This window comes from Oncorhynchus nerka, linkage group LG24, assembly GCF_034236695.1.
Source record: "Oncorhynchus nerka isolate Pitt River linkage group LG24, Oner_Uvic_2.0, whole genome shotgun sequence".
Taxonomy (NCBI): domain Eukaryota; kingdom Metazoa; phylum Chordata; class Actinopteri; order Salmoniformes; family Salmonidae; genus Oncorhynchus; species Oncorhynchus nerka.
Window position 1 is genome coordinate 20,891,848 of NC_088419.1, and position 24,834 is coordinate 20,916,681.

The 24,834-nt window shown below is 41.2% G+C and overlaps 1 long non-coding RNA gene across 1 annotated transcript; it reads right to left on the minus strand.

Moving 5' to 3' along the window:
- Positions 1-1,448: 1,448 nt before the first annotated feature.
- Positions 1,449-23,391, minus strand: LOC115107284 (uncharacterized). The gene is made up of 3 exons (XR_003860177.2): positions 23,241-23,391; positions 2,233-2,293; positions 1,449-1,911 (listed from the first exon to the last, which is right to left on the minus strand). It is a non-coding gene; the product is annotated as an uncharacterized LOC115107284 (long non-coding RNA).
- Positions 23,392-24,834: the final 1,443 nt, after the last annotated feature.

Sequence of the window (24,834 nt, forward strand, 5' to 3'; positions counted from 1 at the left end):
TGTGGAGTAACAACTATGTTTTGATCCATCCTCAGTGTTGTCCTCTCACACTCAATTAACTCTAACTGGTTTAAAATCACAGTTTCCTTCTTCTTCGTAAACTGAGTTAGGAACGACGCCAGTATCTTTGTAGTGACTGGGTGTATTGATACACCATCGAAAGTGTAATTAATAACTTCACCATGCTCAAAGGGATATTCAAATTCTGCTTTTTTAAATTACCCATATACCAATAGGTGCCCTTCTTTGTGAGGCATTGGACAACCTCCCTGGTCTTTGCTCTTGAGTCTGTGCTTGAAATTCACTGCTCGACTGAGGGACCTTTGTATGTGTGGGGTACAGAGATGGGGTAGTCATTCAAAAATGTTAAACACCATTATTGCACACAGTTAGTCCAAGCAACTTATTTGACTTGTTAAGCAAGTCATAACAAAGAGGTTGAATACTTATTGACTCAATATATTCTCTTCTCTTTTCTTTTGCAACACAACAGAAAAAGTAAACTATTTAATAGCATTCTTTAGAGAATTCTTTTGAATGGAAAATGGGTTCATGCATGATGTTTGAGAATTTATTCTACAATGCTTATGTATCTCGCCTTAGAAGCCTGATTAGTGGGAATCTCAAATCAAATCAAATTTTATTTGTCACATACACATGGTTAGCAGATGTTAATGCGAGTGTAGCGAAATGCTTGTGCTTCTAGTTCCGACAATGCAGTAATAACCAACAAGTAATCGAACTAACAATTCCAAAACTACTGTCTTATACAGTGTAAGGGGATAAAGAATATGTACATAAAGATATATGAATGAGTGATGGTACAGAGCAGCATAGGCAAGATACAGTAGATGGTATCGAGTACAGTATATACATATGAGATGAGTATGTAAACAAAGTGGCATAGTTAAAGTGGCTAGTGATACATGTATTACGTAAGGATGCAGTAGATGATATAGAGTACAGTATATACGTATGCATATGAGATGAATAATGTAGGGTATGTAACATTATATTAGGTAGCATTGTTTAAAGTGGCTAGTGATATATTTTACATCATTTCCCATCAATTCCCATTATTAAAGTGGCTGGAGTTGAGTCAGTGTCAGTGTGTTGGCAGCAGCCAATCTCTGTCTCGCAGGGGTGCTGTGCCACTGAACTACAACCACTTACAGAATGTATTTATATTTTTGGACAAGTAAAGCTTATCTTGTGTGTCTCTTCATTTGTCTCTCTCTCTGGAGAATATGACTGTCCCCTAATCTGATGGAGCCAGTGCAGTGCTCGGGGAGCATCCGTTGGAGCTGCCTTCAAAAGCTTCAGAGGAGATTGAGTCTTTTTTCAGAGAGTAGGGTGGCACTATTCTGTGGGTATTCTATGCGGTACCTAAGGCTTGGTCACGGGGCCATGGTTGGCGGAGCGCTCTGGTTCCATACCTAAGCTACTGATTAGTGCTCGGTGATGATATCTCCTAGACACGCCCATTGCTCATGTGTGAGGAAAACAACAGCTGTGGTTGTGAAATTAATTAAGAGCCTTTTGTTAATTATACATTATTTATTGAATGTGTTAAATGTCAATATCCTCCAACACTCCCACTTCTCAGTTCAGACAATGGCTGCCTCCTGATATGCTGTTGTCTCTGAGAGAAGACCGGGAGGGGCAGGGCAGCTGGCTGCTAGGAGGAGGGATGTGGTCTTTTGTGCGTTCCGTTGGGTTAAGAACTGCAATGCTGCTGGGTTTTTTCACGCTCAACAGTTTCACCTGTGTATCAAGAAAGGTCCACTACCCAAAGGACATCCAGCCAACTTGACACAACTGTGTGAAGCATTGAAGTTGACATGGGCCAGCATCCATGTGGAACACTTTCGACACCTTGTAGAGTCCAAGCCCCAACGAATTGAGGCTGTTCTGAAGGTAAAAGGGGGAGGGAGGCAACTCAATATTAGAACACTATGTGAGCAAAATGTTCAGAACATCAAATTAAATGTTGATTGTGTCACTGATCTACACAAAATACCCCATAAGGTCAAAGTGGAATTTGGTTTTTAGAAATATAAAAATAATTTTAAAATGAAGAGAATATATTGAGTCAATAAGTATTCAACCCCTTTGTTATGACAAGTCAAATAAGTTGCTTGGACTAACTGTCCAAACACCATGCATGAACCCATTTTCCATTCAAGTTATGTACAATACAGTTTCTCTAAAGAATGCTATTAAATAGTTTACTTTTTCTGTTGTGTTGCAATTGTATTCATGGAGAATGACATTCTACCCATCCATGCACCATCTGTGAAGAGAGAAAAATGATCATTAAAAGCACAATAAATCACATTAAGCGTTAAAAAGACATCAAAACGTATTTACTTATGTTGTATATTTACTTTATATGCTTATCTTTTATTATTTGTCATTGTTGTTGCACTGTCAAGACGAAACATGCAAATAAGCATTGCATTGGACAGTGTATACCATTGTGTATCCTGTGCATACGACTAATAAAACTTGACAACTGTGTACAAACCATCAAGGCTTTCACAGAATCCCAGCACGTAAAGCTTGAGTGATTCAGGAACAGAATTCATAACATGGCACTTTATTTCTTCCATACCTGCAATTTCCCCTCCATACACTTGAGTGAAATTAAGCATTTTCCCTTCCCAGGCAATGTCAGTCCAAAATGGCACCCTATTCCCTATGTAGCGCACTACTTCTTACCAGGGCCCTGGTCAAAAGCAGTGCACTAAATAGGGAATAGGTTGTCATTTTGGATGTACACTTATTTCTCCACCTCCACCGGCCTGCTCGCTGCACCTCATCACTCTGAGAGCTTCAGGTGCGGAGGGATATAATGAAAGGAGGAAGAGGATAGATTGATATTCTAGTCAGTCTACAGGGCTGTTGCCGGAGGCTGCTTTCATGTCTAATGCGACGACTGGCCCTCTGTAGCAGGCTTCAACCTCCCTGTTAAATATACAAGCCAACATCAGAGAGAGAGTGAGAGAGAGAGAGAGAGAGAGAGAGCATGGCAGGACTACATAACTAGGCTACTAACTGCCGGCCGAGAGTCAAACAAGGTTACAGTCAGAAGAAACTGAAGCGGAAGACGTTTGGGGGTTTGGCATTGACGGATGGATTTAATAAAACCATAACTTAGCAAAAACATTCATGAGCAGGGAAAACGTGAAGATTAACAGACACTCCCACACTGGATTTGGTCAGTTGAGTGTTGCGATCACTGAAGGTGATAATATGCCACTGTGTGTATCCCGAACTCACTGATCTCAGGTGACTGTCCAAGACTGTTTGAGATGGCCACGTACTGTATGGCTACAGTCTTGCGAGCTCTGATCCAACGTTGCTATTTTGTGATTGTTTTGGAGTTTATGTAAAAAAAATGTTTTTGCACAAAATGTATTATTTCTTGTGTTTTTGTTCAACTTTACTTTTTATTTCATATTGTATAGTACTACTGATATTGATTATACTCTCTGGTCTTGTTACCATTTGATCTGAACGAACTGTGCCTCAAGTATGTTGGCAGAATCAAGCCTCTAGATGTTCATGTTAATTATCCTACATTATATTTGTTGAACATGACTGGTGTTGAGTCTATATTTAAGTAACTAAAAGTCTCAATGTTTGGCTACATTTCCTGCAGCCTCTCTCAGTCAATATGCATATGACCTACACTTTGACATGCAGGCTTTTTAAAAATGTATGTACATGAAAAATAAATATTATTCAAACGTTGGCCTCTCTGATCCAATTCTGATTGGAGTAACTGTATGATATTGTGATTTTTCTTACTTGTTCATATAGACAACTTAAATCTCTCTATATATTTATATATTTATTTTTTACTAGTCCCCGGACAAGCGTAAATGTCGAGCCATGAGAGTGATTATTTTCTATAGCAAATCCAATTGAGGTTGGTGTTAGTGGCACATCCACTTACAGCAGCCATTATGAGTGCAGGGAGGCAGCCAATCCCTCCCTCTAACATAAGAGCAGAGTCCGTTTGTATTATACCTCTGTGAACACATTCCCCAGTGGTGCCTGCTGCCCTGCCTCCTGAACTCTCCAGTACTGTGATACATATGACCTCTTTTTGTAGTATTGTTGCTTGGATCCCGTGTGGCTCAGTAAGTAGAGCATGGCGGTTGCGAGTTCAATTCCCTGGAGAACCAGTATGAAAATGTATGCACTCAGCAAAGTACAGTGGGGCAAAAAAAGTATTTAGTCAGCCACCAATTGTGCAAGTTCTCCCACTTAAAAAGATGAGGCCTGTAATTTTCATCATAGGTACACTTCAACTATGACAGACAGAATGAGGGGGACAAAATCCAGAAAATCACATTGTAGGATTTTTAATGAATTTATTTGCAAATTATGGTGGAAAATAAGTATTTGGTCACCTACAAACAAGCAAGATTTCTGGCTCTCACAGACCTGTAACTTCTTCTTTAAGAGGCTCCTCTGTCCTCCACTCGTTACCTGTATTAATGGCACCTGTTTGAACTTGTTATCAGTATAAAAGACACCTGTCCACAACCTCAAACAGTCACACTCCAAACTCCACTATGGCCAAGACCAAAGAGCTGTCAAATGACACCAGAAACAAAATTGTAGACCTGCACCAGGCTGGGAAGACTGAATCTGCAATAGGTAAGCAGCTTGGTTTGAAGAAATCAACTGTGGGAGAATTATTAGGAAATGGAAGACATACAAGACCTCAAGATCTCACCCCGACTGCAAGACTGCAAGATCTCACCCCGTGGGGTCAAAATGATCACAAGAACAGTGAGCAAAAATCTCAGAACCACATGGGGGGACCTAGTGAATGACCTGCAGAGAGCTGGGACCAAAGTAACAAAGCCTACCATCAGTAACACACTACGCCGCCAGGGACTCAAATCCTGCAGTGCCAGACGTGTCCCCCTGCTTAAGCCAGTACATGTCCAGGCCCGTCTGAAGTTTGCTAGAGAGCATTTGGATGATCCAGAAGAAGATTGGGAGAATGTCATGTGGTCAGATGAAACCAAAATATAACTTTTTGGTAAAAACTCACCTCATCGTGTTTGGAGGACAAAGAATGCCGAGTTGCATCCAAAGAACACCATACCTACTGTGAAGCATGGGGGTGGAAACATCATGCTTTGGGGCTGTTTTTCTGCAAAGGGACCAGGACGACTGATCCGTGTAAAGGAAAGAATGAATGGGGCCATGTATCGTGAGATTTTGAGTGAAAACCTCCTTCCATCAGCAAGGGCATTGAAGATGAAACGTGGCTGGGTCTTTCAGCATGACAATGATCCCACACACACCGCCCGGGCAACGAAGGAAGCATTTCAAGGTCCTGGAGTGGCCTAGCCAGTCTCCAGATCTCAACCCCATAGAAAATCTTTGGAGGGAGTTGAAAGTCCGTGTTGCCCAGCAACAGCCCCAAAACATCACTGCTCTAGAGGAGATCTGCATGGAGGAATGGGCCAAAATACCAGCAAGTGTGTGTAAACCTTGTGAAGACTTACAGAAAACGTTTGACCTCTGTCATTGCCAACAAAGGGTATATAACAAAGTATTGAGATAAACTTTTGTTATTGACCAAATACTTATTTTACACCATAATTGTAACGGCGTTCTTCGTTTGTTGAAAGAGAGGACCGAAATGCAGCGTGGTGGTTACTCATGACTTTAATGGAAAAAATGAACGATACATGAAATAACTTATAAATACGAAAACAACAAACGGAACGTGAAACCTATTACAGCCTATCTGGTGAACACTACACAGAGACAGGAACAATCACCCACGAAATACAAAAGTGAAACCCAGGCTACCTAAATACGGTTCCCAATCCGAGACAACGAGAATCACCTGACTCTGATTGAGAACCGCCTCAGGCAGCCAAGCCTAACTAGACACACCCCTAATCATATGCAATCCCAAATCCTATAAAACCCCAATACTAAACACAACACATAAACCCATGTCACACCCTGGCCTGACCAAATATATAACGAAAACACAAAACACTATGACCAAGGCGTGACAATAATTTGCTAATTATTCATTAAAAATCCTACAATGTGATTTACTGGATTTTGTTTTCTCATTTTGTCTGTCATAATTGAAGTGTACCTATGATGAAAATTACAGGCCTCTCTCATCTTTTTAAGTGGGAGAATTCGCACAATTGGTGGCTGACTAAATACTTTTTTGCCCCACTGTAACTTGCTCTGGATAAGAGTATCTGCTAAATTACTAAAACGTAAATGGATGGAAGCTTGATGACTGAATTTCACCCAACTGAAAAGTGATCTGGGATGCGACGGGAGCCCGAGGTGCCAATCAAAGATTTCGCTCTGTCTGGAGTAATTGAGCACCAAATGAGCACTTCTGGTTGAATGCACACAAGTTATGGATTGCTGAGGTGTATCTTATACTTGTGTTCATCTTCCATTTGATGAAGGTAATGATGGGAATAATGATGTTTATTGCATAATCTCCCAAAAAGTGCCCTGTCACTGAGGTCCTTACATATGACTGTCTGATAGAGCTTACAGAGACGACAGAAAGAGCCTGTCCTTTTCAAAGAGCTTTAATGTCAATATAAGAGTCCCACAAGGCATATCTGTCCAAAAGCATGGCAGAACACATACAGTGCCCTCCCATAGTATTCACACCCCTCAACTTTTCCCACATTTTGTTGTGTTACAGTCTGAATTTAAAATGGATTACATTTAGATATCTTTGTCATTGGCCTACACACAATATCCCCATAATGTCAAAGTGGAATTATGTTTTTCAAAATGTTAACAAATTAATAAAAAATGTGAAGCTGAAATGTCTTGAGTAAATAAGTATTCAACCCCTTTGTTATGGCAAGCCTAAATTAATACAGGAGTAAACATTAGCTTCACAAGTCATAAGTCGCATGGACTCACTCTGTGTGCAATAATAGTGTTTAACATGATTTTTGAATGACTACCTCATCTCTGTACCCCACACAAACAATTATCTGTAAGGTCCCTCAGTTGAACAGTCAATATCAAACAGATTCAACCAGAAAGACCAGGGAGGTTTTCCAATGTCTCCCAAAGGGCAACTATTGGTAGATGGGTAAAACTAAAAAAGCAGACATTGAATATCCCTTTGAGCATGGTGAAGTTATTAATTACAGTTCAGATGGTGTATCAATACACCCAGTCACTACAAAGATACAGACGCCCTTCCTACCTCAGTTGCTGGGGGGAAGGAAACCACTCATGGATTTCACTATGAGGCCAATGGTGACTTTAAAACAGTTACAGGGTTTAAAGGCTGTGATAGGAGAAAACTGTGGATGGACCAACAACATTGTAGTTACTCCACAATACTAACCTAATTGAGTGAAAAGGAAGCCTGTACAGAATAAAAAATATTCCAGACCATGCATCCTGTTTGCAACACGGCACTAAAGTTATACTGGAAAAAAATGTGCCAAAGCAAATCACTTTTTGTCCTGAATACAAAGTATTATGTGTTGCATTGGATTTGCCCCAAACATAACTGTTAGCACTCTCCATATTTTCAAGCATAGTGGTGGCTGCATCATGTTATGATTGTAATAGCTAAGGACAGGGGAGTTTTTCCAGGACAAAAAGGAAACGGAATGGGGCAAAACAAAGAAAAAAATGTAGCCCACTTTGTAACAGCAAAATGTGGAAAACATCTGAAGGCACTGTTCTGAGTGCTAGGCACACGGGTACACAGTGGGCAGATCACTGGGGCATCCTGGGCTGGGAGTGAAAGCAGCATCTGGATCCCAAAGGGTAAACTATGCCCTATAAAGTGCACTACTATGGGCCCTTGTCAAAACTAGTGTACTTTAAAGAGAATATGGTGCCTTTTGGGATGTAGCCAGGAGGAGGGCGTTATGAGTCATCCACTGAGGGCGGCAGAGCAGAGGCCTGACTGACGAGGTGGTGTCTGACTGCAATATTGGAGATAGCTCTGAATCCCACCGAGAGGCAGGCTTACTGAGCACATCTGAAGATTGACGGACACCCGCTGACTTCATTCAGAGAGCTCAGGGTTCTCTTCAACTGTAGTGTAAAGCTCTCTCTCGCACTAAGCCTGGAGGGCATGTACGTTTTATTTTTTATTATTTTAATAATAAGCAAAACTAAAGACAGAAAATGCACTGTTTAAATATATTGGTATTGCAATCACATACGCTCAGCCCTCTAAATTATTAATCATTGACTACATTAAAGGGGCAATCCTTAGCTGAAACAATAAAGCGGGCAATCCATTTCTGTTTTGGTAAAAAGCTGAGGAATTTGCCCGGAGAAATGTAAGCACTCTCAAATTCAGACAGAGCTATTGATGCAAGGACTAACTAAACATCCAAGATATAAAAAGTATAGTTTAAAGGGGTTAGAATATGTTGAGATGAACAGTAATTTTGTCACCTTACATTGTAATAAACAGCAATTCTTACATTGCAGAATAGACAGAATAAAATAATTATGTAAGGAGAGGCAATTTCATTACTTATACGGTGAGGCTATTTCATTACTTACAGTTGAAGTCGGAAGTTTACATACTCTTAGGTTGGAGTCATTCAAATTTGTTTTTCAACCACTCCACACATTTCTTGTTAACAAACTATACAGTCGTGGCCAAAAGTTCTGAGAATGACACAAATATTAATTTTCACAAAGTCTGCTGCTTCAGTGTCTTTAGATATTTTTGTAAGATGCTACTATGGAATATTGAAGTATAATTACAAGCATTTCATAAGTGTCAAAGGCTTTTATTGGCAATTACATTAATTTGATGCAAAGAGTCAATATTTACAGTCTTGACCCTTCTTTTTCAAGACCTCTGCAATCCACCCTGGCATGCTGTCAATTAACTTCTGGGCCACATCCTGACTAATGGCAGCTCATTCTTGCATAATCAATGCTTGGACTTTGTCAGAATATGTGGGTTTTGAGGATTGCCTCTTGAGGATTGACCACAAGTTCTCAATGGGATTAAGGTCTGGGGAGTTTCCTGGCCATGGACCCAAAATATCGATGTTTTGTTCCCCGAGCCACTTAGTTATCACTTTTGCCTTATAGCAAGGTGCTCCATCATGATGGAAAAGGCATTGTTCGTCACCAAACTGTTCCTGGATGGTGGGGAGAAGTTGCTCTCGGAGGATGTGTTGGTACCATTCTTTATTTATGGCTGTGTTCTTCGGCAAAATTGTGAGTGAGACCACTCCCTTGGCTGAGAAGCAACCCCACACATGAATGGTCTCCGGATGCTTTACTGTTGGCATGACACAGGACTGATGGTAGCCCTCACCTCGTCTTCTCCGGACAATATTTTTTTACGGATGCCCCAAACAATCGGGAAGGGAATTCATCAGAGAAAATGACTTTACCCCAGTCCTCAGCAGTCCAATCCCTGTACCTTTTGCAGAATATCAGTCTGTCCCTGAAGTTTTTCCTGGAGAGAAGTGGCTTCTATGCTGGCAACAGGCCATCCTCCAAAAGTCGTCACCTCACTGTGCGTGCAGATGCACTCACATCTGCCTGCTGCCATTCCTGAGCAAGCTCTATACTGGTGGTGCCCCGATCCCGCAGCTGAATCAACGTTAGGAGACGGTCCTGGCGCTTGCTGGACTTTCTTGGGCGCCCTGAAGTCTTCTTCACAACAATTGAACAGCTCTCCTTGAAGTTCTTGATCCGATAAATGGTTGATTTAGGTGCAATCTTACTGGCAGCAATGTCCTTGCCTGTGAAGCCCTTTCTGTGCAAAGCAATGATGACGGCACGTGTTTCCTTGCAGGTAACCATGGCTGACAGAGGAAGAACAATGATTCCAAGCACCACCCTCCTTTTGAAGGTTCCAGTCTATTATTCGAACTCAATCAGCATGACAGAGTGAGCTCCAGCCCTGTCCTCGTCAACACTCACACCTGTGTTAATGAGAGAATCACTGACATGATGTCAGCTGGTCCTTTTGTGGCAGGGCTGAAATGCAGTGGAAATGTTTTTGGGGGATTCAGTTCATTTGCATGGCAAAGAGGGACTTTGCAATTAATTGCAATTCATCTGATCACTCTTCATAACATTCTGGAGTATATGCAAATTACCATCATACGAACTGAGGCAGCAGACATTGTGAAAATGTATATTTGTGTCATTCAAAACTTTTGGCAACGACTGTAGTATTGGCAAGTCGGTTAGGACATCTACTTTGTGCATGACACAGATATTTTTTCCAACAATTGTTTACAGACAGATTATTTCACTTATAATTCACTGTATCACAATTCCAGGGGGTCAGAAGTTTACATACACTAAGTTAACTGTGCCTTTAAACAGCTTGGAAAATTCCAGAAAATGATGTCATGGCTTTAGATGCTTCTGATAGGCTAATTGACATAATTTGAGTCAATTGGAGGTGTACCTGTGGATGTATTTCAAGGCCTACCTTCATACTCACTGCCTCTTTGCTTGACATCATGGGAAAATCAAAAGAAATCAGCCAAGACATCAGAAAACAATTGCAGACCACTCAGGAAAGAGACGCATTCTGTCTCCTAGAGATGAACGTACTTTGGTGCAAAAAGTGCAAATTAATCCCAGAACAACAGCAAAGGACCTTGTGAAGACGTAACCTGAAAGGCCGCTCAGCAAGGAAGAAACCACTGCTCCAAAACAGCCATAAAAAAGACAGACTACGGTTTGTAATTGCACATGGGGACAAAGATCGTACTTTTTGGAGAAATGTCCTCTGGTCTGGTGAAACAAAAATAGAACTGTTTGGCCATAATGACCATTGATATGTTTGGAGGAAAAATGGGGATGCTTGCAAGCCGAAGAACACCATCCCAACTGTGAAATGCTGTGGGGGTGCTTTGTTGCAGGAGGGACTGGTGCACTTCACAAAATAGATGGCATCATGAGGGAGGAAAATTATGTGGATATATTGAAGCAACATCTCAAGACATCAGTCAGGTAGTTAAACCTTGGTTACAAATGGGTCTTCCAAATGGACAATGACCCCAAGCATACTTCCAAAGTTGTGGCAAAATGGCTTAAGGACAACAAAGTCTAGGTGTTTGAGTGGCCATCACAAAGCCCTGACCTCAATCCTATAGAAAAAGCGTGTGCGAAAAAGCAGGCCTACAAACCGGACTCAGTTACACCATCTCTGTCAGGAGGAAATGGGCCAAAAAAATTCACACAACTTATTGTGGGAAGCTTGTGGAACGCTACCTGAAACGTTTGACCAAAGTTAAACAATTTAAAGGCAATGCTACCAAATACTAATTGAGTGTATGTAAACTTCTGACCCACTGAGAGTGTGATGAAAGAAATTAAAGCTGAAATAAATCATTCTCCCTGCTATTATTCTGACATTTCACATTCTTAAAATAAAGGGGTGATCCTAACTGACCTAACACAGGGAACTAGGATTAAATACTAGGATTAAATGTCAGGAATTGTGAAAAACTGAGTTGAAATGTATCTGGCTAAGGTGTATGTAAACTTCCGACTTCAACTGTATACTGTGAGGCTATTTCATTACTTATACTGTGAGAGTATTGAATTACTTATACTGAGTTTACTCACTTTTTCCCCCTAATCATAATGTCCAATGTCTGATGTGTTGGCCAACCATGTATCATTTGGATGACATTTCATGCTTTTAACAACTGTATAGCCTTGCATGAAATACATGGCCCCAGGAACCACCTGGGGTAGGCCTATTTGGTTGCATGTAGTCTGGTCTATTCTATTGTGTATTCGTAACCCCCCCCCCATCGATAGTGGCCATGTGTATACTAACAATACAATTCCCTATAGCCCTATTTCTTTTAGAATCTCAGGTTATAACTATTGGAGGGACGCCATTGTTTTTCTTCATCATTAGCGAGTACTTCTTCGTCAGACGTGTAAATGGTTGTTTACTTGGTGTAACTAATCTGCCATGCTATAGGCTACGGTCCTCACTTCTCCACCGGTTTTTCTTCATCATTAACGAGTACTTCTTCGTCAGACATGTAAATGGTTGTTTACTTGGTGTAACTAATCTGCCATGCTATAGGCTACGGTCCTCACTTCTCCACCGCTTTTTCTTCATCATTAACGAGCGAGTACTTCTTCGTCAGACATGTAAATGGTTGTTTACTTGGTGTAACTAATCTGCCATGCTATAGGCTACGGTCCTCACTTCTCCACCGCTTTTTCTTCATCATTAACGAGCGAGTACTTCTTCGTCAGACATGTAAATGGTTGTTTACTTGGTGTAACTAATCTGCCATGCTATAGGCTACGGTCCTCACTTCTCCACCGCTTTTTCTTCATCATTAACGAGCGAGTACTTCTTCGTCAGACATGTAAATGGTTGTTTACTTGGTGTAACTAATCTGCCATGCTATAGGCTACGGTCCTCCACCGTTTTTCTTTTTTTGCCCCTGTGATTGTGAATAAGGGCTTTACATGCCGTTTTTACAAAAAGGGATTCCCCCACGATAGTGCACATGCGCAGTTGTTACCCATTTACACTGTTGTTGCAGTCTGCACATAAAATAATCTCAATCGTTTTAGGTGGAACATTGACTCAATACCGATAGTACTTTTGATCAAAAATACCTAATTCGGCAATACGCTTTAAATAAAACAAAGAAAAAGTCCATAATTTGCAGATGTCTCAATCGCTATTTGACTGACAACGGAGCAGAGCTAACAGCACATAGACACGTCACATGACCCGTTTTTTTTGCAGATTTCCAGTTGGAGACTGTAGAGAAAGAGAGGAGAAGGCAAACTCCACCTAACCAGTTACAATGTATGGAATCACTTGACAAATTTGGGATTTTAGGTCAATGGCCTTCTAGTTATCAGACCAAGTCTCTACATTTTAATATAGGAGAAGTTTGTGCAAGACTGTGGAGGAAAACAGACCAGTTTTTTAGGATTTGCTTAAAGAGTTTGCTGCAAGCGAATCAATGATTACACGCTTCTATGGTTTGAATATCAATAAGGGGAAGCAGGGGTTTCATCTGCAACTCATTTGTAATTAGGCTAAATATAATTTCATTGCAACGCAAATGACTTCAGTAACGATGGAGTATACGAAATGGCACACTGAACATTGTTGAAATCTTCTGATTCAAAGGTGGCAATCTGGAAAATACCTTAGTATTGTTAACATGCACACAAAAGCAAAACATTTACTAAAACTTCTGATTCAAAAATAGCACTCCGGACAAGATCTTGGAATTGTTTAACATAGGCCTACCTAGATAAGGGAAGGACAGAACACTTTCCATTGACAAGCATGATGCAGTCACACACACACAAAACACAGACTGCGTCTCCCTCCCCAGTCCCCACCACGTTCACCTTGAGCTGCTGGAGGGCAGACGGGCAAGGGGGCGGTGCTAGGCGGGCAATGCTAGGTGGGCGGTAGTCTGTGAGCCTGCCTAGCAAGAACAGGAGGCAGACTGATAGACAGCCATCGATTGCTCCGCTAAGGAATCACACAGTTAAGACCGGGTTTACTCTCCTTTAGTCTGCCTTTTTGAATTCCCTTTGACAGTCAGCAACACTAGCCCGGGCCCAGAACAGCTACCAAGCCCAGGTACAAATGATGTATCTGTTGTGTTGAGATAAGGCATTGAACTGACAAGGAGGGATGGGAGTTTAAACTGAACCTCAATCACTAACACAGTCAGTACAAGGTCCTCACAAAAGAGTTGAGGTAATTCCATAGTGCTGCATAAGAAGTGTGAAAGTGGCTCTTTCATGGTGCAACACAGATACATGACTGCAGTTTGTGACTCATAGCTCCTCACAGAAAACAAACGAGGGCTTTGGAGTACGCCCCCAGAGATAGAAATTGCATTCTTCAGTTGTCCCCCAGTTAACTCTCTTTTAAAGTCCAATTCTCCCAGCAGTCAATATATCACCTTAGCTTTATTCTAGTCCTCCACCATACGTCTGATTCGGCAAAAATAAACTAATCTCATAAAGTAGGAAAATGAACTAGGCCCACATTTTAGGTCCCTAAGAAAATTCAATTGCAGATAAACAGGTATCCCATTTCCAAGATGAGAATGGCTCGCTGGCAGGAAGAAATCCATCTGTTCCCTTGCTTTCGGCTTGAAAGTCGTTTCTCGATGCCGGTCATAAGAAACACTGCAGTTTTGAAGAACCATTCCACTTAGGTAGCATTAAGCTAGTGTTATTGTAGGGGTTAAAGGTCAAGGTTTTCTGATACTGATCAAACTGCTTTAATGATCAAATTAAACAGTGAATTGAACTAATTGGTGGCAGTGTTGAGGCGTGGATATTAGACTGGTGGGAAAGGCATGGAAAGATTACCAATCACGTCATTAAATCTGGGTACATTACATTCAGCCACAGAAAAAACACCATCAGGCAGAATAATTATGCTACATAGCCTAATATTAAGCGCTTTTACTGGTTGTCTCTCCTCACAAACACCCAATCACAGCCCCTGAGCGCCGCCCCCTTCCATTACAAAGGTTGGATTTTTGAAATCCAAACAATGAGAAGTCTGTAAGCCTGAGGGAAAAATATATATTTGAGAGGACTAGGGATGTGGATCTTTCTCTTTGAAGACGATTCGATACATATGTATAGTAGACACATGGGCTCTGATATGATACAGGAAGACGAGGCATCTACCACCCCACTACCACTATCAGATTAGGGTCATAAAAGAGATTAGACATCTACCACTATCAGATTAGGGTCATAAGGGAGACTAGACATCTACCACTATCAGATTAGGGCCATAAGGGAGACTAGACATCTACCACTATCAGATTAGGGTCATAAAAGAGATTAGACATCTACCACTATCAGATTAGGGTCATAAAAGAGATTAGACATATACCACTATCAGATTTGGGTAATAAAAGAGACTAGACATCTACCACTATCAGATTTGGGTAATAAAAGAGACTAGACATCTACCACTATCAGATTAGGGTCATAAAAGAGACTAGACATCTACCACCGATCAGATTAGGGGGGGACAATGTAGCTTGTGTTTTTTGTCCCCCCCACTTTGGTTCTGAAATCACCATCACCCACTAATTAACTTGTCATTTTTGTGTTTGAGCTAGTAATGTATCAATATTTACCGTTGACAAATTAGCTATGACATAGCCAATGAATATATAGCACAACTTTAGATTTCTTACCCAATCTCAAAATCGAAAGGTTTTGACCATTTGGATATTTTTAATGGAGCGATCTTTTCTTCTCCGCTCACTTCGGCAATGCAGTGCGCCTCGTAAAAGTGATTGCTGTCCTCATTATCAGCTTTACCCTGCATATCTAACTATTACCATATACCCTGACTGTTTAAAGCAAAACTACCAAAACTATTGCTGATCAAAATAAAAATCTATTGTATTGTTCAACAGGTATACAGCAGGTATAGCCAGATGAAAGTTGTCTCCGGTAGCTCACTTTTATTCTGGTAAATCACAACAACGCATAGATAACAATAACCTAGAAAATGACATAGGTTGTCACTCAAATAATAAAGCCTAATATCACGCAAGCCATTTTAGCATTTGAATGCTGAAGGTGCAGTGCACGAAGCTGGGCAGTTTGACTAAGCTACTGATATTGCCTGGGTTGTTCGGCATACAAAATGACTTGCAGATCAACGACTGTCAACACAGTTACATGCAAATCGACACTGAAGGAGAGGACACTTCAGTTGTCATAAAATATCAGGCATTTTCAGAAGGTAGAATATAATATGAGCAAGAAAAACTAATTGTGAACCAGCGATTCGTAATGTTTGAATACATTTTCTGACCAACACATGCTACATTTGGATTGGTTTGGGGTCAGCGTATTGACGCACTTGTATCTTTTAAACATTTGAATAAGGGACCGATGCCTATCGGTGAATCGTTACATTCCTAGAGAGAACCAATCAAAACCGTTGCACAATATCTGAGTGAGTATTGCATTAACAACCTGCCTCCTTCCCAGAGCAGTGTCACGGCTCTCTGTGTGCTGAGTCACCTAGGTCCTGTCAGCCAGGCTAATTCAGGAGGGCTTCTCAACTAAAAAGGGCATCTCCATAGTTTTTCAGAAGAACAACATTTCCTCAATAAATTCAATAGTGCAAGAGCTGTAAAGAGTAATCTGAACTTTGTCCCTTTTTGGAAAAAGATGACTTAGTCTAGAATTTACACATAAGAACCTCGAACTTCGACCACATACCAGAAAATGGTTTCCCGCTTTGGGCAAATCAATGTCCGACAAATCCTTTCAAACAGGCTATAATAATGTTGTAGATCTGCTAAGTAAATGGAGTAAGGTGGTGGCTAACAAAGTTCAATGACAACTGCACCAATTTGCAGTTTGACCCTATGCTGTTGTGTGCTTAAGAGCCACTTGACATGTAGAGCACGTGACCGCAGATGGCTATGTGTGTGCGCAAGTGTGTGTGCAAAGGTGAGTGGGGGTTATTAGGGGCCTCAGCACACAGCTCAATTAAAACCAGTGAGTGAGCACATCTAGCTGGTGTGAAAGAGCATTCAGTGTCACTCTTCATTAAGTCCAGATCTTTTCCACATCTACTGTCAGCCATTTGAAATGACCAGAGGGCTCTCCATCGCCTCCAACTGAACCCTCTCTCATACTCCGGTCTGTTAATGGGCCCTTAACTTAGACCAGAGCTAAGGCAAATCAAATCTAAAAACCTAATCGTCCACTCAGCAAATGCTTTTTTTCCTCCTAGGAGTCCATTTTCCAGTCCCATCCACTTCACTGCAAAAAGCTCAAATAAAAACAGAGCGACTCGATAAGTCCTTTGTATTCTAACAAAACACAGGCTATTGCGATTAATGCAAAACTATTTCCCAAACTAAATCAAATAGATAGTCCAATATGGTCCCATTTAAAGGGAAAATTGCACATTAAATGAGCAGAGCTGGAAACATGAGGGAGGCAGGAGTCGGGACACAATCCAGCCGCACAGCAATAGACAAAAGCCATCACACAGCTTTGGCCTCTCATTGAAATATCATTGAAGGAATTTCCGGCAAACAGGCCATGAAGTGGAGAGCTGCGCCACTGTGAATGAATAAACCAGATTCCAATTCCCCCCCGTTTCATGTTGGCTCGAACAGATATATGGCTGTATGCAGAGGCTCTGGAGCAGATGGCCTCAGCAGCTGAACCAAGACAGTGAGTGAGGCAGGCATAATTCCAATCAAATCAAATGTTATTTGTCACATGCGTCGAATACAACAGGTGTAGACCTTACAGTGAAATGCTTACAAGCCCTTAACCAACAATGCAGTTTTAAGAAAAATAAGTGTAAAACATTTTTTTTTAAATAACAAATAATTAAAGAGCAGCAGTAAAATAACAGTAGTGAAGCTATATACAGGGAGTACCGGTACAGAGTCATGTGCGGGGGGCACCAGTTAGTTGAGGTAATATGTACATGTAGTTAGAGTTAAAGTAGATAATAAAGTAGATAATAAAGTAGATAATTCATAGATAATAAACAGAGTAGCAGCAGTGTAAAAGAGGGGGGGGGGGATTTGCAAATAGTCTGGGTAGCCATTTGATTAGCTGTTCTGGAGTCTTATGGCTTGGGGGGTAGAAGCTGTTAAGAAGCCATTTGGACCTAGACTTGGCGCTCCTACACCGCTTGCCGTGCGGTAGCAGAGAGAACAGTCTATGACTAGGGTGGTTGGAGTCTTTGACCATTTTTTTGGGCCTTCACCTGACACCGCCAGGTAGAGGTCCTGGATGGCTTGGCCCCGGTGATGTACTGGGCCGTACGCACTACCCTCTTTAGTGCCTTGCAGTCAGAGGCCGAGCAGTTGCCATAACAGGGAGTGATGCAGCCAGTCAGGATGCTCTCGATGGTGCAGCTGTAGAACATGTTCAGGATCTGAGGACCCATGCCAAATCTTTTCAGTCTCCTGAGGGGAACCAGGCTTTGTTGTGCCATTTTCACAACTGTCTTGGTATGTTTGGACCATGATAGTTTGTTGGTGAAGTGGACACCAAGGAACTTGAAACTCTCAACCTGCTCCACTACAGCCCAGTCGATGAGAATGGGAGTGTGCTCGGTCCTCCTTTTCCTGTAGGCCACAATAATCTCCTTTGTCTTGATCACATTGAGGGAGAGGTTGTTATCCTGGCACCACACTGCCAGGTCTCTGACCCCCTCCATGTAGGCTGTCTCATTGTTGTTGGTGATCAGGCCTACCACTGTTGTGTCATCGGCAAACTTAATGATGGTGTTGGAGTCGTGCCTGGCCATGCAGGCATGAGTGAACAGGGAATACAGGAGGGGACTGAGCATGCACCCCCGGGGGTTGCCCCCGTGTTGAGGATCAGTGTGTTGGATGTGTTGTTACCTACAATTACCACTAGGGGGCGGCCTGTCAGAAAGTCCAGGATACAATTGCAGAGGGAGGTGTTTAGTCCCAGGGTCCTTAGCTTCGTGATGAGCTTTGAGGGCACTATGGTGAGCTGTAGTCAATCAATAGCATTCTTACATAGGTGTTCCTTTTGTCCAGGTGGGAATGGGCAGTGTGGAGTGCAATAGAGATTGCATCATCTGTGGATCTGTTGGGGCGGTATGAAAATCGGAGTGGGTCTAGGGTTTCTGGGATAATGGTGTTGATGTGAGCCATGACCAGCCTTTCAAAGCACTTAATGGCTACAGACGTGAGTGCTACGGGTTGGTAGTCATTTAAGCAAGTTACCTTAGTGTTCTTGGGCACAGGTTGAAAATGTCAGTGAAGATTCCTTGAAAGCAGCAGCTCTACCCTTTAGCTCAGTGTGGATGTTGTCTGTAATCAATGGCTTCTGGTTGGGGTATGTACGTACGGTCACTGTGGGGACGACCTCATCAATGCACTTATTGACAAAGCCAGTGACTGATGTGGTGTACTCCTCAATGCCATCAGAAGAATCCTGGAACATATTCCAGTCTGTGCTAGCAAAACAGTCCTGTAACTTAGCATCTGCTTCATCTGACCACTTTTTTATTGAACAAGTAAGCTTCCTGCTTTGCTTTTTGCTTGTAAGCAGGAATCAGGAGGATAGATTTATGGTCAGAGTCGCCAAATGGAGGGCAAGGGAGAGCTTTGTACGCGTCTCTGTGCGTGGAGTAAAGGTGGTGTAAGAGTTTTTTCCCCCTCTGGTTGCACATTTAACATGCTGGTAGAAATGATGTAAAACAGATCAAAGTTCCCTGCATTAAAGTCCCCGGCCACTAGACAGCACCGCCTCTGGATGAGTGTTTTCCTGTTTGCTTATGGCCATATACAGCTCATTGAGTGCGGTTTGTGGTGGTAAATGAAAACTCTTAGTAAATAGTGTGGTCTACAGCTTATCATGAGATACTCTACCTCAGGCGAGCAAAACCCCAAGACTCATTAGATTTCATGCACCAGCTGTTGTTTACAATATAGATAGACATCGACATCCCGCTAACAAGAGACTGGGCGATCTATGATCTGTCATAAAGGGTTCAGATAGTACTGATTGGAAGTCGAAACAGGGGTTACCAGGGGAGGTAACCCAGTCATTCATGGCTAACATTTCATACAGGACAAAAACAGGCTTCAGCACAAAGAGATCTGTGATAGTAGCTGGGACTGGGGCTGGTCCCTACTCCTGCCATGACCAGACGAGACAGATGAACAGTGGTGGGAGAAATGTGAAGACTGACATAACTGCTAGAAACCTTCATTCTCTTCTACTCTGTTATCAGGCATTTAATGTGAACATACAGAGCTAGTTTCCCACTGATCCAGCGCAGTGCAGATCTAGTTAATTGCACCATACCCTTCGGCTGAGACATTTCAGAGCAGAGGGTGCAGGGCCTTGAATGGGAGGTTTAATAGCTTTTGGAGAATAAAAACACTTGTCCTTGGCCTTGTCAGAAAACTGTATTACATGAGCAGCATTCTAACAAACACAAATATAGATGTGGCTGCTCAATATTACTAGATTTACTAGTATAATCTGGTAAGAAATATGACTAGATTTACTAGTATTATCTGATAAGAATCTAGTCGTTATTCGATTTTCTAGAGAAATCTAGTTATTTGCTTATTTATAGAACTAATAGTAAAAAGACATTTGTGAATAATCAATCAGATTATTGAGTGAATTTTACAGGAAAACACTCCCATAGAAACATTGGCCATTTCCACAGTTTCTTTTTGTTGATTATTTAGAGTACCATAAATATTCTGACTGATTAAAGGGGTTGATCTTCAAATCAAAGCTTTGATAATTCCACTTTTTCTTTTAATGGTGATAAGAGGCATCTACAAAGCCCTTTGGTACGAAGGCAGTCAAACTACAATAACTAAAAGCACTACAAGCAATGGAAACTGGAATTAGTAGAACAGCGTAGGAAGCAAATGTACCCATCATCACTTTATGAAAGCGCATTAATACTTCAAAATGAATAATACAGATTTGTTTCGAAGTGAGAAAACAATTGGAGACTAAAATGTCATCGGAAGTTTATCTATCCTGTTGTTTCGATTAGACTTTAGATGAGTCACTAAATCACGAATTAGGCTCTGCAGATTCTGCTGTGAGGAGGCAGAGTCATTAGATCTTTTATTTTGGTATTGTCCATATGTAGCTCGTTTTTGGTCACAGGTCCAGGAGTGGCTGAAGAATTGCAACATTTGCCTAGAACTAACGCTGCCGATAGCAATATTGGGTGATTTGAAAAGCCATAGTCAAACAATCAATAATATAATAATTATTTTAGCAAAAATTATTTTTTATTTACAATCTGTAGAAGCTATGAGAATAGAAAGGCTCAGTACTTTTGTCAAGCATCACAGCACAGTTGAAAATATATATGGCAAATTGAAATCCAAAATGGATGGTGTTAAGAGATAGATGGGAGGGGTTGAATGGAGCTGAAGGGTGGGACTAATAACAAGATAACCAATGTAAAACATACGGGTCTGTAAAATGTATATAGGTTCAGAACTTTTGTGAAATAGCACAGTCACAAATAGAAATCAAACTGGATGGACATCAGAAATAGAGGAAGGACTAAAAACAAACTAAATATAACTATCGTAAAAAAGATTGTGTCTGTAAAATGTGTATAATATGTTTAAACCGAAGGTAGAAGCCTAAGTGTTATTGTTTATTAGTTTACTGCAATTGGGGGAAGGGTGGTAGGGTTTGCGGGGAATAATAAAGGTATATTCTAAAAAAAGTATGTATATCTATATAGGTATGTGTATGTATTAGAGGTCGACCGATTATGATTTTTCAAAGCCGATACCGATACCGATTATTGGAGGACCAACAAAGCCGATGACGATTAATCGGCCGATTTTTAAAAATGTATTTGTAATAATGACAGTTACAACAATACTGAATGAACACTTATTTTAACTTAATATAATACATATAATAATGAAACATGTTCAATTTGGTTTAAATAATGCAAAAACAAAGTGTTGGAGAAGTAAAAGTGCAATATGTGCCATGTAAAAAAGCTAACGTTTGAGTTCATTGCTCAGAACATGAGAACATATGAAAGTTTGTGGTTCCTTTTAACATGAGACTTCAATATTCCAAGGTAAGAGGTTTTAGGTTGTAGTTAATATAGTATTTATATGACTATTTCTCTCTATATCATTTGTATTTCATATACCTTTGACTATTGGTTGTTCTTATAGGCACTATAGTATTGCCATTGTAACAGTATAGCTTCCGTCCCTCTCCTCGCCCCTACCTGGGCTCGAACCAGGAACACATCGACAACAGCCACACTCGAAGCAGCGTTACCCATCGCTCCACAAAAGCTACTCCAAGTCTCAGAGCGAGTGACGTTTGAAACGCTATTAGCGCACACCCAGCTAACTAGCTAGCCATTTCACATCGGTTACACCAGCCATTAGGCTGATAGGCTTGAAGTCATAAACAGCGCTGTGCTTGCGAAGAGCTGCTGGCAAAACGCACAAAAGTGCTGTTTGAATGAATGCTTACGAGCCTGCTGCTGCCTACCATCGCTCAGTCAGACTGCTCTATCAAATCATAGACTTAATTATAACATAATAACACACAGAAATACGAGCCTTTGGTCATTAATATGGTCGAATCCGGAAACTATCATTTCGAAAAAAAAACGTTTATTATTTCAGTGAAATACGGAACCGTTCAGTATTTTATCTAACGGGCGGCATCCCTAAGTCTAAATGTTCTTGTTACAATGCACAACCTTTAATGTTATGTCATAATTACGTAAAATTCTGGCAAATTAGTTCGCCATGAGCCAGGCTGCCCAAACTGTTGCATATACCCTGACTCTGCGTGCAATGAACGCAAGAGAAATTACACAATTTCACCTGGTTAATATTGCCTGCTAACCTGATATATACTTCTGTGTATTGATTTTAAGAAAGGCATTGGTGTTTATGGTTAGGTAGTCGTCCAACGATTGTGCTTTTTTCGCAAATGCTCTTTTGTTAGTTCATCCCCCAGCGTTGCATCGATTATATGCAACGCAGCACACGCTACATAAACTAGTAATATCATCAATCATGTTTAGTTATAATTAGTGATTATGATTGATTGATTGTTTTTTTATAAGATAAGTTTAGTGCTAGCTAGCAACTTACCTTGGCTTCAACTGCATTCGCGTAACAGGCAGGGTCCTCGTGGAGTGCAATGAGAGGCAGGTGGTTAGAGCGTTGGACTAGTTAACTGTAAGGTTGCAAGATTGGATCCCCCGAGCGGACAAGGTGAAAATCTGTCGTTCTGCCCCTGAACAAGGCAGTTAACCCACCGTTCCTAGGCCGCCATTGAAAGTAAGAATGTGTTCTTAACTGACTTGCCTAGTTAAATAATGGTAAAAAAAAACAACAGCTTGAAATCGGCCCCAATTAATCGGCTATTCCGATTAATCGGTCAACCTCTAGTATGTATATATGTATGCATTGTGTATGGATATATATATATATATATTTAACCCCCAAAATATATGGGGGATTGGAAATGCAGACAATTACATTGATGGAAGCAACAATCTTTCCACAATATTAAGCTGTTCCACCCCTTTAAAAAAAAAGTAGAAAAAAAAGAAAAAAGTCACAAATTAGGAACTTGTAGCATGGCATACCACCACCACCTCAGACTTGGGATGAGCTGGCACAGTGTGTGTTTGTGTGTGTTACCTTTCGTGCTGCGTGGATGTCGAAGAATGGCTTGTTCCTGACACTGAAGGGCTCCTTGGTCTTGTCGATCTGTCCCGTCTTCATCTTCTCCACCTTAGGGGAGATGATCTCTTTCTCTGTTCACAATAGCCGAACATTGAAATCACACTGGCCTACCCTGAAAAGACAAACAAATCAATAATAATCTTTGAGTGTAAGGCTTTGTGTTCCCATAATTTATTTGAGAAGGAATGGATGCAAAACCTGACTTACTAATGCAATGTCAATCAAAGTAGGGCTAATATCTCCCCACAGTTCAATGGTTCATATTCATATTTTCAAATGAAATCCAATCTCTCATCTTCCGCTTGATAGATTGTCTAGATATGACAAGGAGACGAGCTGCCAATCCAGTGCCATGGCAACTGTGTACAGGTCTGAATAATCATGAACTGATGAACTGAATAGAGAGAGAGAGAGAGAGAGAGAGAGAGAGAGAGAGAGAGAGAAAAAAAAAAAAAAGAGGGACAGAGAAAAAGACAGCGAGAGAGATAGAGGGGTAAAGGGAGAGAGAGAGAGAGAGATTGTTGAGTTCTCTTGGGGTAGCTAGACCCAGGGTAATCATATCTCTAAGGCAGTTAGAAGCCACAGGCAATGAGCATATATTCAATAAACATTTTAGTGAGGTCACCATGCCAACCGGTCTCGTCTAATGTCCTCCACTCCTGTTTTTCACACAGTTTCTGAGAAAAGGAGCCTTTAGCTTCAGACAGACCAGAGTAACATGTTACGTCTCCCAAACCTCAGGGCTCACAAGGGCCACACTCCAGGGTCGTATTCATTAGGTACCAAACGGTCAGTCCCTTTTCTTCCATTTGGTGCCTAATGAATACGACCCTGAAAACGGGCAGAAACAAGGATGGACTACAAGACCTAAATTTGCTAAGGAAGGAGCTGGATGTAGCTGAGACAGAAGCAACTTATTAGTAAAACGAACACAGCATCTTAGTGGCTTCATAAAGGCTCTTATCTCAGTTACTGTAATGTCCACGGAAAGTCAAGTTTACATTCAAATTCCAACGCTTAGTTATACATACAGCAAAGGGAATACAAAACTCTGCAGCAAGAAAATAGCACAGAAAATAATATTCACTAAAGTGAATGAAATAGAATGAGAATAAAGAAATGATGAAGTACTAATAATAGAGCGCCAGAGTGACAATATGGCCTCAGCTAATGGGGATCCTAATACAAATTAGAATTCCTACAGTAGCCTTCCCTTTCCAATGGCAGTCTTGTCTGCTTGGATCTGCTTCATTAAAAACACCAGCCCCATTGGCAGGTGCTGACAGGCAGGCTGAGTGTTAACTGCATTACAGACTATTCACCATCTTCATCATTCACTATCATCATCCTAGTCATCCTCATGTTCTTCATCATCATAGACTCAGCATTCTACTTTCTATTGACTTCTCATAGGGCCTTGATGTAGCGTAGCCTACATGCAAAAAGCATTGACACTGATTGTGGGTTTTCTGATCTGGCTGCGGTAACACTCCGGTAAGCAAAATGAAAGACATGACTGGCTGGCTGACTGCTTCAAGTGTAAATTGCG